This window comes from Chiloscyllium punctatum, chromosome 5, assembly GCF_047496795.1.
Source record: "Chiloscyllium punctatum isolate Juve2018m chromosome 5, sChiPun1.3, whole genome shotgun sequence".
Taxonomy (NCBI): Eukaryota; Metazoa; Chordata; class Chondrichthyes; order Orectolobiformes; family Hemiscylliidae; genus Chiloscyllium; species Chiloscyllium punctatum.
This window is the reverse complement of record NC_092743.1, coordinates 125,881,678-125,896,990: the sequence shown is the minus strand read 5'-3', so window position 1 is coordinate 125,896,990 and position 15,313 is coordinate 125,881,678. Positions and strand designations below refer to the sequence as shown.

The window sequence follows — 15,313 nt, the reverse complement described above, 5'->3', positions numbered from 1 at the left end:
GGCACATTTCTTTTTTTAAATATTCATGCATGGGATGAGGGCAGCACGGGCGAGGCCAGCATTTATTGTCCGTCCCAAAGGGCAGTTAAGAGTCAACCACATTCCTGTGGGTCTGGAGTCACATGACCAGGTAAAGAGAGTAGTTTCCTTCCCTCAAAGGCATTAGTGAACTAGATGGGCTTTTCCGACAATGGATTCATGCTCATCATTAAATTCTTAATTTCAGATATTTATTGAATTCAATAAAATTGAACTTATATTGAGTTCAAATCCTGCTATGCTGTAATGTCCCCAGAACATTATTGGGGTCTCTGGATTAATAGTCTAGTGATAATATCACCAGTCCATCACCTCCAGTGCTACTTTAAGGTAATCAAGGGTTATGGGATAAAGACAGGTAAGTGGAGTTGAGGATTATCAAATCAGCCATAATCTCATTGAATGGGGGAGCAGGCTTGATGGGTCAAATGGCCTACTTCTGTTCTTATGTCTCAAATGTTTTAAAAGACCAGATAAGAGCTGTTTACAAATAGATCAGCTGATCCATCAGAACCAGCAGCTGTCACTCAAATCTGAGAAACAGACTGAAAAGTGGCATGAAGCAGATAAAGTCCTTAACCTATTCCAGTTTCAAAATTCACCTGAGAATAAATCTCCTAGATATCAGATTATAATATACATTTCAACTTGCTACAAACTTTTTGCTTTGCTGAGTTAATTGTAAAGGTGCCTATCATTAACTGCATTTAGTGTGTGCGTAATCGTGCACGTAAGAGACTGAATGTGTGCCGTTGTATTAATTCAGGGTAAATGTGAGAGAATAAATAATGTTTTTAGTTTTAAATAACATCCTGCCTGATTACTTGTTTGGATTGGATTGCACATTCCAGGGGTAAGAAAAGCCATTTCTTTCTGATTATGGGCAGTAAGAGAGTACAGAAATTCTATCCATGACAGAAGGCTTGGAATTAATGGAGAATTAGTATTTTGCAAAATGTGAATCTCCCTAGTTCCATTGACACCACATTTGAGCTCTTTATCATTACCCCTGAATTAGAATATGGTGAACTGCCTTTTGTCTGGGCAAAGAATAAAGCATCTTGAGATACCTCTCAAAGTTGAACTGAAAGTAGCACCGTTCTTTCATTTCTTACAATTTGTAAAAATCACAGAATGATTGACCCATCTCTATCTGTTATAACTTCAGCCTAGGTTTGTTTAGATGTATCCATACTAAAGACTATGCATTCCCCTTAATTATGTTAAGTAGCCAGCCATTCACGTCATTCTTGTACCGATATGCAGTGATTTCACCCAAGACAACCCTTTGATCAAACACTTAATGATGTGTGACATAGGTTCCAAAATAAATACATTGATAACAAGCTGAAATTGTGACCCTCTAGTGGCACAGCAGTAGTGTCTCCACCCCTGAACCAGGAGGTGCAGGTTCAAATCCCACCTGCTCCAGTTGTGTGTAATATCTCTGAACAGGTTGATTAGCAAAATAGGCATCTGGTGTACTGTGTTCTTTTTGGGGGGGGAAATCAAGCTGCATTTTCAAATTGGTATCTTTGGCACATCAGACTATGAAGTATAACATGTGAAGCTTGAAGAAATAATTAATAGTAATCAATTTTACTACTTGTGTACTGTGGTTTTTTTAGATTACTTACAGTGTGGAAACTGGCCCTTCGGCCCAACAAGTCCACACCGACCTGCGACCCACCCAGACCCATTCCCCTTCATTTACCCCTTCACCTAACACTACGGGAATTTAGCATGGCCAATTCACCTAACCTGCACAGTTTTTGGATTGTGGGAGGAAACCAGAGCACCCAGAGGAAACCCACGGAGACATGGGGAGAATATGCAAACTCCACACAGAGAGTCGCCTGAGGCGGGAATTGAACCCGGGTCTCTGGCGCTGTGAGGCAGCAGTGCTAACCCCTGAGCCACTGTGCCGCCCACGGTGGTCTTTAAGAAAGAACTCAATAAGCATATCTATCATAGAAAAAAAATGCTGTTCATGACCAAAGTATAAATTATGTATATATAAAGTTGCCCAAGGGTCAGGCATGGATCCATGTCTGATGATGGTCCATCCTGTTATGCACAGCATAAGTTATTCGCTTGACTTGCAGTTAAGAAAATGTAGATTTTCTGCTATCAGCACAATTTATTTATTTTTTTGCCAATTTGTTGGTGTACAGTTAGCTGCCACGAGGTTTGACTGCTCCTCACTTTTGCACAGATCATTCACTTGATAATGTTCATATATGCCTCTGTAGCATTGCCATCTCAAAGGGTGCAAGCTGAATAGTCAATACAGAAACTATGGTCACTGGATCCAAATAAAAGGGATCAACACTTTAAAAAAAAATGAAGTATGAAATAAAGGAAAATATTCAACTTCATTAAGTTACATAATGAATTTTAAGTCAGTAACACAAATAGCAAAGGAGAATGCCTGTAAGACCTGAAACACATGAACAGATTACAGGATAATTCAAGTATGACAAAGCAATATGCTGACTAGGAAAGCTCACAATTTGATCTAATCTGTGCAAAATTAACCATATCCTAGGCAGAACAGGAATCAGATATTATAATTGATTTCATGCTCCCTGGTTTTGTGACAATAATAAAGTTGTCAAGATTTCCATTTCTGATCTCTTGTCCAACTGCTGCAAAGTATAGTGATGAAAATAATTATGGGCGGCATTTTTCCTATTGATAATTTTAGCAGAAAAGAATCTAGTATGAGAATTAAGATTTCCCATTGAGTATTTTTTTAAAAAAAGTATTATTGGCAGAAGGATTTTCATCCTTGAAGTATTGTCAGTAGTAATTACAAATCTAACATTACACATTTTAAAATATCCCTTTTGAAGAGCACTGTAATCATTCATTTGCTGCACCGTAATTAGAACAGATGTGCTATTATACACTAATATCATCCCCTTCCTGCAAGGCTAATCTTAAGCAAGCCCCAGGAAAGTCTCCCCTTTAACAGATGTCTAATTACTTCTTCAACTGCCAGCAGCTAAAGTCAATAGTTAATTTTCATGCCATATATTTCTGTTATCTTCTAAATTCTCAAGTTTCTTTCAGCATAAAATTATTTAATCCAGAGAACAACTAGAACTTACTTCTGAACTATCAAACTTGTCAGATTCATAATTTTGTTCAGCACCATTAGTCAGTCTTCTGTTCTTCCATTTTAATGTTGACCAATTTTTGCTTAAAATTTAGAAAGCTGTTAGGGCCTGCAGTTATAATTAAGTTAGTGTATGAGATGATTTCCTTGATTTGGTCACACACATCCTTAGGAAAAAAGAACACAAGTCTTTCTTACTATGAGCAATGAGTGAGTACATACATTGTGACGGAAGGCTTGCAGTTAATTGAAAATTAGTTTGTATCAAACTGTGAATCTCTCCAGTTCTACTCTTCTTTTGCTCTTCTTTTCATCATCTCTGAACTAGAATGTGTGTTTTGAACTGTCTTACATAGATAGGAAAACAATGAATCTCTTTAGCTGTTCTTCAACATTAACATCAATAACTTAGATGGAATACTTCATATATGTAATGTTAAAGCTACTTGCACTAACGCAAGTAATATCAAAAGACAGACTGATATGTCCAAGTACAAATGAAGTGGTCAAATTGTTCTCTTTCTCACGTGTTATAAATGTTGAATTGGGTATGAAGGTCTATCACGTCTCAAAAGGAACATAGCTATAAACAGTTTTGAATTTTCTAACTTGTATTTTATTGTATGGGTGAGAAACTTCAAGATGAGGGCAGCATGGTGGCTCAGTGGCTATTACTGCTGCCTCACAGCACCAGGGTCCCAGGTTTGATTCCAGCCTCGGGTGACTGTGTGGAGTTTGCACATTCCCCCTGTGTCTGTGTGGGTTTCCTCCCACAGTCCAAAGATGTACATGTTAGGTGAATTGGCCATGCTAAATTGCCCATTGTGCTGGGTGCATTAGTCAGAGGGAAATGGGTCTGGGTGGGTTACTCTTTGGAGGGTCGGTGTGGATTGGTTGGGCTGAAGGGCCTGTTTCTGCACTGTAAGGAATCTAACCATTAACCACTAATTTTGGATGGATTTACAGGAATACCTTGAAACTAATTCTGAAATATTTGTTGTTCTATATATTTCCCCTACATATTCAGACACTTTTTTAAAAATTTTGGATTCAATTCTAGATATATATTCTCATGATTGTCTCCGTTTAATGTAAGAAAAGACAATTGTAAAATGTTCATTAGAATTACAGTATCTCCTACTCATATTAATTCTAGTATGAATGCATAGCGTGAGTTACAAATGTTTCAACTTAATATATTTTGATATTATAATGTGTCAACTATATCAACAACAAATACTGTGGATCAGGTCCAAAGGCTAAGTTAAAACATCCATTTTATATTAGCTGTGCATATAAAGATTAAATGCTATGCTTTCTTTCTACAATGCAGAACTTCATGCAATGAATACATACTGGGAAGTTGTATTATGTAACTAGTTGAACGGGTGGACACAAAGGCAAGGTGGTTTTTACTCTGGGCTAGTAACCCAGGAAGCTGCAGCCATGATCCATGATGCTCTGAAGGCAAAATGTCTTCAAATGTCATTGTTGATAAATTAAACTAGCCTTTGCAATCCAAGAGGATCTTTAAAACAATGACCTTATTTGGTTGCTGTAAATTAAACTTCTTGTGAGCTGGGAGCAGAGTGTATTTTTCACGTGTTCAGCATGGAGCGAACTGACAGTCTACGCTCTCAGAGAGCAATATGCATGGAGGAGTGTATGGGGCAGCATTTTAATTAGATGTATGCTAGGGTAAAATTGTTGGTAGTGGGACTAGTATTTGGCTAGTTTGCTCGAGATATGGTCTCCTAAATGGTTTCCAACCACAGGGCCAGCCTCTGAGGAGCTTCAGCAGAATTACTGGGAGAGCTGGTCACTGTGGAGGAAAGCAGGGATCCTGTACAAGTCAGATTAAAAAGATTTCAAAAAATCATAAATTCACAAGCAGAGGGTCAGAAGTGAAATCTCTCCCAGGATGATGCTGGAACTGCATCAGGAAACTGATCCAACCCAATTTCCTGCAGGTATAGCCCATGAATTCCCGCCAAATTCTTAGGATCAGGTAAAATTCAGACCTATTTCTAAGGAGCATAGTCTTAAAATAGGAATTCAGTCTTTCAGGAGTTAAATTAGGAAAGATCTTTTCACACAAAGGGTGGTAGCAATAGACAATAAATCAATTGTCAAAGTGAAAACTGAAATGTATTTTAACCAATGGCATTAAGCGATATGGAGTAATGATGAGTACGCAGAGTTCAATTGCAGATCAACCATGATCCTACTGAATGTTGAAACAGACTTTGATCGGATAAATGACCCAATTCTTTTCCTATGTTCCAAAGTTCCAATGTAACAGCACAAAATAATCATTAAATCTGTAACTAAATAAAATGCATTCTCAAAACTGTTAGTCAAACACTTCACATGCAGCATATTCATGAGTAATATGCAGAAATATAATTTAAACTGGGCAATAATTCATCTCTTTAGAAAAGGGTTCTTCATCCAAAACTAAAAAAAAGTGTAAGAACCACAGAATGAGATAAATCAGTAAAAATAGTATCAGTAATGATGAGGATTAAATGACCAGATTATTGCAAAATCTCTCTTGTTGGCTAATACCTAATTCAGCGAAGGTTTACTAAATTAATACCTGGAATGAGCAGATTGTTTTACGACAAGTGGTTAAACAGACTGGGTCTGCATCTGCTAGAGTTTAGAAAACTATGAGGTGGTGTAGTTGTAATGTGTAAAGGTCCTGAGGTGTTTTGATGAGGTGGATTGATCCGGTGTCTTTGGAACTCTTTTCCACACAAAAAAAAAGAAGAGCAGACTTGGAATACCTTTAAGGCAGATGTATCTTGACAAACAAGAGAAGAAAAAACGTTTTTGGAATATTCAGGGGTAATGTGGAGGAATCTCAAATCAGCATAAACTTTATGAAATGTGGAAACAAGTGACGTTCTCCTGCCTCCAGATCAGACAGGGAAATCTGGCATCCTTATTGAGTTGGTACATTTGATTCCAAACTCACATTAATACAAAGTTAAAAGTCACAAAACACCAGGTTATAGTTGCAATCACCTGATGACGGAGCTGCATTCCGAAAGCTAGTGCTTCCAAATAAACTTGTTGCACTATAACCTGGTGTTGTGTGATTTTTAACTTTGTACACCCCAGTCCAACACCAGCATCTCCAAATCACATTAATACATGTTTTCTTTTTAACAGTCCTCTGAAACAAGATGGTCAGTTGTATTTAAATTGATGAACAGCAAGTGAATTAATTCATTTAGCAATGATTAATTTATAATGTACAATAAATGCTGGCATTACCAACAACATTCACATCCCAAGAATAAATAGCAATTAAAAAGAAGAACTAGGGTATCTTCACCTTAATATTTAAAGTTCCAACCTGTATTCCTGTTATAAAATGTTCTGTGTCAGGAACACAATATCATAAGTACTGCTCTGTAAGAATTCAAATAAAATCTAGAATGAAAAGAAAATCCAGTACATAGACTAGCCAAATGGTTTTCAATGAATTAACTGGGAAGTAACTTCCAATTACACATAACAACCTAAACTGCTTTAAGATTAATACATTATTTCCAATTCCTCTCATCTGACATTAGAAAAATCTTTTAACAACTAGAGATTTAGGCTTTGTAATTCTCACCCAAAATCTTTCATTTTGCTTTTTCTCTTCTTCTTTCATAATTACACTTATTTTATAGTTCTTTAACATTTAATCTCTAAGGCCATTGCTTCTGTGAAAACTTCTACATTCTGCTCAGTAGCATTAATACATGCTCTGAAATGTTTCTCTATCAGATGAAATGTTATACAAGATGCTGTCATTTGGCAGCAGCAAGGTTGCCCATTTATCTTAGCTTAACATGTCACCAAAATCTGACCGCTAACCTATCAAGACCCGCAGACATTGTAGCCCAAGGTCCCCATATTAAATGAAGGTATGCACCTATTTGTACCACTACACTTTTGCTCATTCCAATAGCAATGGAGAACTGGCATCAGGAACAAGGCTGACAACCTGGGAGTCCAGGGTCAAAAATGTGCACATGTGAAATAGATACAAGAAGATAACTGGACATTGGATTTGTGACAGACGTGCTTGTAGGTAGTGGTTTGAGAGACAGGAGTTCCGGATACCCTCTACTCACCCCAAATGGGGAAGGTGCCTAAAAAGAGTTGCTGAAACAAGAGGCTGTTCTTTCTGGGAAGAATATCTTGCTGGGTCATTAACTTCATTGCTAAAGAAAGTTATAAAATTTTGCAACTGGGAATGTTAGAGTACTAATGGAAAATTTCGTGGGTGATCATTCAGAAAGAAGAACTACAATCAAAGACATGTAAGTGAGTCAGGACACTGAGTCAACATCATTGCCCTCAGTGAGATCCACTTTCTTGGGAAGGGGAAGTTAAAGGAATGAGCAGGGGGATACACATACTACTGGAAAGATACGACTGACTCATGCTCATAAGGGTAGGATCTTAGAGGAACTGCCTGAACATACCCGTTGTGTAAATGACAGGCTCATGACATTACTTCTCCAGCTCAGTTGTAATCAATACACCACACAGTCATCAAATGCTTCTGCCTAATCCTTGACCAGATGGGGATGTCAAGGAAAAAATGTTTTTATTTCATGAACTCTTCACTTGTATCCCAACAGAAAGACAACAAGAAATCATGCACCTCAGGGACTTCAATGCCAGAGTTAGCCTTGACTCCAATCTCTGGAGATGAATGACTGGGAAAAATGGCAGGGAAAAGTCAATGCAAATAGTGTCTTCTTGTTGGCAAAGTATGCTTAGCACGGTCACATTGTAACAAACATTGTCTTCTAGTAGAAGGACAAATATAAAAACTACAGGGAGAAATCCAGGATCAAAGCATTCTTGATCATTTCAATAATTTGAGTTTGACTCAAAGATCTAAACGATAGGTCTCTCTCTCTCTATCCATATGGGGGTTGATGCCTAATGGATGATATTGACTTGTTCAACTGGTATTGAACATCACGAGTGTGGTGCTGGAAAAGCACAGCACATCAGGCAGCATCCGAGCAGGAAAAATCAACGTTTTGGGCAGAAGCCTGAAATGTCCATTTCCTGCTCCTCGGATGCTGCCTGACCTGCTGTGCTTTTCCAGCACCACACTTTCGGCTCTAATCTCCAGCATCCGCAGTTCTCACTTTCGCCTGGTATTGAACGTCCGTCAAGCATAAGAAATCACAAGAACCAAAAAGTCCAAAAGGCAAAATATCAATGCCTCAGCCCTAAATCAGTCAAGAGAGCAAATCAAGGTTGATGTTTAAAACAATCCTGGAACATAAAAGACAAATGGTTGGAAGAAATTGAATGGCAGAAGGACGGTCATGGCATGTGAAGCTCTTTTGAAGCTACTAGGCCATTGTCAAATGAACAAAATCCCCATCACTTTCAGGATGTTTTTTTTCTTCTTAATGCCACCAGTCAAAGCTAGAAAGAATATTTTCAACAACTCCTGAACCTTGATTCCTCAGTGAAAGTTCACACTTCCGCGCAAACCCTCAAGGTCTCTGTGGTAGAATCCTTTATCAAACACTATTGACGAGAGAGCTACAGCAAGATATCCAATTGGTGAAAGATAACAAAGCCTATCTTTGTTATTTCAAAACTGCTGGATCTTTGCTCATATTAAAGATTACATGCACTTATCCTACAGGTTTCAGAGGAAAAATAACGACGCACCTCACCACCTGCTGAATTCAGGACTGCAACAATCTTCCAGATGGGAGATAAAACATGTCGGGGAAACTATTGACATATTGCTCTTTTGACCACAACAGGGAAAACAGTAACACACATCACCTACTTCTGTTGGTGAGAACATCCACCAGAGACAAAGTGTAGCTTTAGACCTTTCCAGAGGAGCAATTCACAAAAGTTTTTGTTTCCATGTAAATCAAAGAAAATTTTCAAGTCCAATTCTAGGAGACTTCCATCAACCTGCCCAATTCTGTGAATTGTTCTCCAGAGATTTGAATGCCTAAAGAAACTTTATTACAATCCTTCAACTACTTGAAGTTGACATGATTAATTATCTTGAATGTGAAATCTGAATATGTAGACTAGCGTCAAGCAAAGTTATGTGATAGCCCTATTATTTATAAAATTTACCTGAAAGTGGAATTCACCTCAAAGAGGAGTATGATACTCAGGTATGAGTATCAAATGCCACCCAAGTGGAAGACTTTTTAATGCTAGCCCATCTAAAAGAAGGCAATCAATATTTAGCACAGCACGGTGGCTCACAGTGCCAGGGACCTGGGTTCAAATCCAGCTTTGGCCTGTGGAGTTTGTACATTCTCCCTGTATCTGTGTGGGTTTCCTCAGGTGCTCCAGTTTCCTCCTACAGATTACAGGTTAGGTGAATTGACCATGTTCAATTGCCCATAGTGTTCAGGGATATATAGTTAGTGCATTAGTCAAGTCTACATATAGGGTAGGGGGAATGGATGTGGGTGGGTAACTCTTCGGAGAGTGGTGTGAACTTGTTGGACTGAAGAGCCTGTTTCCACACTGTCGGAATTCTATGACACGCTTATGCAGATTACTTTAATATCACTGCCCATTCTGGACTAGACATATGTGCAAGCCACTCACAGTAAATATGGATTCTCAACTTTTGACTTCCATCATCTAATTTTAATGTCTGGGGCCTTTCATGAGCTTGTTTTTTTGTAGAAAGGAAATGCACTCACCCGAGAGTGATCACCAGGCGAAACGGTTGAGCCAGTTCATAAAATCATCAATAAACAAGGTGCAGGCTGAACTAAAACAAGTCTTCTGTTTAATTTATACATTTCTAAACATTTCACATAACTGGCTGAAAGTCACCAGCAGATTATCAAAAGTTGCAAATGAAAATAACGAAGCCAGAGTATGGAATACGCAAAATAACTGAATTTCACACAAAATCTTTTTTAGCAGAGAGAGGACAATAGATTCATAGCTGTTAGTGGGAAAGACTTGCTCCCTCCCTCTCTGTTTAGGAGATACTCTTAAAAGAACAGCATCTGGTTACACAGCAAATTGAGGTAACATCCATTCACCAAGAACCCAAAAATATCTACAAATCTTTGCCACTGCTGAGGATAAGAAACAACTAAACAAGTCTGGTCTCACGTTAAAATCTTACACTTCAAGTACTCAAAGAATTGGTTTTAAAACTGCTTATTCTTTTTCATTTTCCTTTTTGTACTCGATAATCTCCCATTTAAAAAAAACTCTGTTGTATGTTTGACTGACACTGTATCTTATGATTTTTCTCACAGTCAGAAAGTAATAAAATTCATGCTTCCATACTCAAGATGATCTTGTAGTTAGCATCTAAGAATGTAACTAATGCTATAATTTAATAGAAATCCAATGTGGCTGTGTGCTAAAAAAGATTTAAAATCTTTGTTGCAGCCACTGAAGGAGGTTAAAAAGAGGGGTGAGACTGTTAGTACAGCAAACTTTGTTTTAACTGGCACCTATGGGACCAGGAGTACACCAATTGACCAAGAGGGCTGCACTTATTAATGTTAAAACATGCACAAGGTAATAGCAATGTAATGCAAAGGGTATGCATCAACAATAATTATATAACTGAAATACCAGATGTTAACCATATTATCACGATCTTTGTGATGTCAATGTATTCAGTTGAGGGGGAGAGTGAGAAGATTGTCTGTTGGTAAGTTTTATTTCAGTTATTATTGAAGTGATTAATGCTGTAAGTATAACACTTATGTTTATATCCCCTGCATTACATTTCTATTAATTAATGTGTGTTTTTATTGCTTGATGTGGACCCATTGATCAACCGGTACACTTCTGGTTCCATTGGTGCTGGTTAGTGAAAGGCTTGCTGAAGTTTTAGGGGGTTAATTGACATTACAAAATAAGCTCTGCCCATCAGGATATAACATACTTATCCTGGGAGGAGCTAACAAGTTCTGCGTGTGTCCTAAGAGTTCCGTATATGTTCTTGTGGTTCCAAATATGCTCAAATGCAGCAGTGGGGTCATCCATCTCCTGATATTCCAGAAGGGGATCCTAAGCGCAAGATTTCCATTTTCTTTCCTTTTCTCTACATAATTAAGATGTTTTATCTCAAAGTATGATGCAGATTGATGAACAAATTGTTGCCATTTTGGAAGATTCATAGCAACCTCCTCCAAGTCATGTTTGCCAATCCCCCTACACTTCAAGAGAGTTTTAGAGGAAGAGTTTTTTGTAATGGTTTCTTTTTAAACATTCCCTTGAACACTGGCCATTCACCTCTTTGCAGTTCATTGTAACACTATTGATTTTCCCTATTCTGCACGAGACTTGCCTTATGCTTGAATGTTGCCAAAACAAAATTCATCAACCCCAGAACTGGGTCAGTCAGATAATCCACCTCCCATATACATTGAAGGAGACACTCTGGATTGTGTTGAGCACTTTCCATGTCTTGGTAGCCACATCTCACAAATGGTTACCAATTGATGGGAATCTCAACACTGAATCCGCTGTGCCAGCTCAGTCTTCAATAATCTATAGCACTGACTTTTTGGCAAAGCTCCGCAAGTCAACTAAAATCCAGAGGTACCGAGCCATTGTCATCACAATAGTCCTGTAAGGTAGTGAGACCTGGGCTGTGTACCAAAGACGCATAAGATTGCAAGAGAAATTTCACCCGCAATAACGCCACTGCTTTCTTCTGATTCAATGGGAGAACCATCAAATTAATGTCACTACATTTTTTTGAAGCTAGCTCTGCAAATATTCAGAAAAAAAAACCTAAAACACAACGACAATGGAGTGGACATTACACCCAGAAGGCAGAAAACACAAACAAACATTTTCCCTATTAGATCCTAACTTCTCAACTCTAAATTGACTTGGAAACAATGTTTTAGCCAATGGACAGGATCACCATTTGTTAAAATTCAGCCTAAATCTCTAAATGGAGTAGAGGAGCAGAGAAATCTTGCAATATGGAAAAAGATACACAAAAAAAACTAAAACGTAACAAGTTAATAAGTAAAACACACTAAATTCTAAAAGGTCAGATTGAATGCAAAGGAATTATGTTAATGTGTTACAGACCATAAACTGACTGCACAGAGTACTGAGAGAAGTTATGGTTTCTATGATAAAAACAAACAGACAAGTGCAAAAATAATTTAAGAAAATTATAAAGTAAAAGATAGCAATTTTTTTTAAAAAACCTTTTAAAATCAATCTGTTCAGAGATGATATTACACATGTCTGGAGTGTGTAGGGCTTGTACCTGGCCTTCCTGGTCCAGGGGGTAGGGACAATACCACTACACAAGAGGGGCTCCAAAAAGTCTTGCAATTATATAATGGCTTGCATGACCACCAGATATTTCAACGTGTCTTACAGCTAGTGAAGTTGTTTTGAAATGTAATGAAACTGATGCAACTTTTGTAATGTAGGAAACTAGAAATGAGATATCGTCCTGACCATATTTTTTTCTTTCAAAACAAGAACACTGATAGAGATATTTAAGCTGATGAAAAAGGTTTAAGAAGGTTGACTTAGAGAAGACAACATTAACTGTGGTGAGAGTCCAAATCTAGGGTCTGTAAATCTAACATTGGATTTATTAGTAGCAACAGGAAATGTCTTTACCCAGAGAATGACTAGAATGTGGATCTTGTGATAACAAGGAATAACTAATGTAACTATTATTGGTACGATTAAAGAAACAGGTAGACAAAACACATGAGGGAGAAAGGAGTGGAAGGCTGAGAAGATTCAATGAACAAGGCTATAAGATTGTGTGGAACCAAAACACTGGCACGTATGAAGCTGAATGAAATTGGTCTGTCACAATTCTTAATTTTAAGGACAATATTCCTGTTTAACAGGATTTTAAAGCACATTTATTTTGAGTGGCAAAACTTGTTCCGGAATCCTGTCGGTTCACTCACTGGGGCAACATTAGGAGCAAGCTCTAAAATCTACTTAACCTGGATTTTTTTCAGATCACCTATTCGAGTACATTTTGGAGCAAGTTAGAGATGGCATTTTGACACAGCTCGGTGTCATTATTTTACCACATGCGTTTACAAATTGGTCCTGGTTGTGGTCACAGGTATCAAAACAACACTTTTTAGAAAGAACACAAAAGCAGATACAGGACCAGATACAAAAGGCGGGTCTGGCATTTTTTTTTTGAAAAGTTCAGGCATAGAGAGCTGATTATTTAGTTGAGGTTGAAACAGAAACATTCCCATTGTATTATTAAAAATACGGCAGAATGGACTTAACATAAAACTTGGGAAAATAAATCCAAGCAAATTTTAGATACATTAAAAACATACATTCAGACAACGAACAGTCACTCCGCCGTTTTGGGGGGAGTGAACAGATGAAGTTCTTCAAGGTAAAGTGAAGGGAAGGGAAAGGGGAAAATGTAATAAAGCCAGCTACAAAAAAACCCTGGATTTCCAAAACGTCTACAGGAAGAAAACAAAAGTAAAAAGTTTTTTTTCATCTTGAAGCGATGTCAAACGGGATTGGCAGCCGCAATTGAGAATAGGTAAAAACAATGACTGCAGATGCTGAAAATCAAATACTGGATTAGTGGTGCTGGAAGAGCACAGCAGTTCAGGCAGCATCCGACGAGCAGCGAAATCAACGTTTCGGGCAAAAGCCCTTCATCAGGAAGGGCTTTTGCCCGAAACGTTGATTTCGCTGCTCGTTGGATGCTGCTTGAACTGCTGTGCTCTTCCAGCACCACTAATCCAGCAATTGAGAGTAGGTCAGGGGTAAGGAGAACGCCGGAGAGAGAGAGAGAAGCAATATTCATCGTTAAAACTTGTACATGGCTGCAGAAACTGGAGGAAGACCTACCTGAGTGAGAAGTCAAGTCCTCCTCACTGACGAAGGTGTCAGGTAGAAGCTGGCATTGCCCACGGACAGGATGCAGGAGACTCTGAGTGTGGTTTGGGGACCGGCCCGATGGTAGGACTCTGTCCCGAGTTGTTGAGTGCTCTGTGTCCGCAGGCGCTCAGACAAGACCATGCAGCAGCAGCAGCTCCCAGCTCCTCCACTGGCGCTTTCTCCCTGATGTTTCCTCCCAACTCCACGTGGTCCCGAGCAAAGCGAGTGACATCTGTAACCCCCAGGGTTAAAATGAAGTTTTATTTTAGTTTAAAATGAAGAATTTTAGTCCTGCCAGAACGACACGCCCTCCCCAAAGCTGCTTTTCAACACTTTGCCCAGTCAGTTCATTTGGATCTCTCCACATTCCCCAGCAACTCTCCGACGAGACAACTTTGGAGCAGTCTCTCACAACCCAGGGAGACTGCCCGCCGCACTCTCCAGCTCTGTTAGCTCCCTCTCAGAACAGAAATGCAGCGATCTCCCAGGAACTGAGCAAAGTTGCCAACCACTGGCAGTGGGGTGGGAGAAAGACTGACATTCACGATCAAGCCGCGGCGCTAGACTGCACTCCAGGCGAACTCTTACATTTATTTTAACTGATCCGCATCGCAACTTTCAAACCAAGGTGAGTCTTTGTCACATGGCTGAGGGGAGAGAGGCACATGATGGCTGTGACAGCTCGCTGCCTTAAAGCAGCGAGGAGGCAGCTCCGCTCATGGAATACAAGGAGGGGAATGAGTAGGGACCTCTTTTAAACTAGAACAAAACGGTTCAAGCTTCTCTTCGTCCCCGTGTCCGAACCATTTTCTGCTCCCCCTTACCTTACCTTCCTGCAGTTTGCCGTTTCACGTTTATCTTGACTACCTTTTAAACTCTATTCGGGTGTCTTTCACGAATTTGTGAACAATGCATTTTCTTTTGAGAAAAGTACTAAATAGGCTTTGAAACATTTCTATAAACACAGGATTGTGAATGATGCCATACAAATGCAAATCGTTTTCCTCTGTTCCAACCTTTTCTTTCAAAAAAGAAACTTTATTCCAACTATAAAATCATTTCCTTCCCCCTTCTACTTGCACCATCTCGTTTGAAAGTGGAAGAAAGTTGCATTTTAGTCTCAAAGGGTTAAATTGTGAGGCAAGTTTAAACAGAATCATATTTCATGGATTTTGAAGGTTAAGGGTGAATCGATCAATGTTTTCTTTATAATAATGTGAACAGATGAGACGGAGATGGGAAATGACAAAT

The 15,313-nt window shown here is 38.8% G+C and overlaps 1 protein-coding gene across 3 annotated transcripts in view; it reads right to left on the bottom strand.

The window, feature by feature from the left end:
* kcnv1 (potassium voltage-gated channel modifier subfamily V member 1) overlaps nt 1-14,709 on the bottom strand; it is a 44,411-nt gene extending 29,702 nt beyond the window's left edge. For 2 of the 3 annotated variants that reach the window (XM_072571244.1, XM_072571246.1), the window contains exon 1: nt 14,033-14,669. The gene's annotated coding sequence lies outside the window, so the exon portion shown is untranslated. Of the gene's footprint in view, nt 1-14,032 lie in introns of all 3 variants that reach the window. The other variant, XM_072571245.1, reaches the window with a different exon arrangement.
* Between the last annotated feature and the right edge of the window lie 604 nt (nt 14,710-15,313).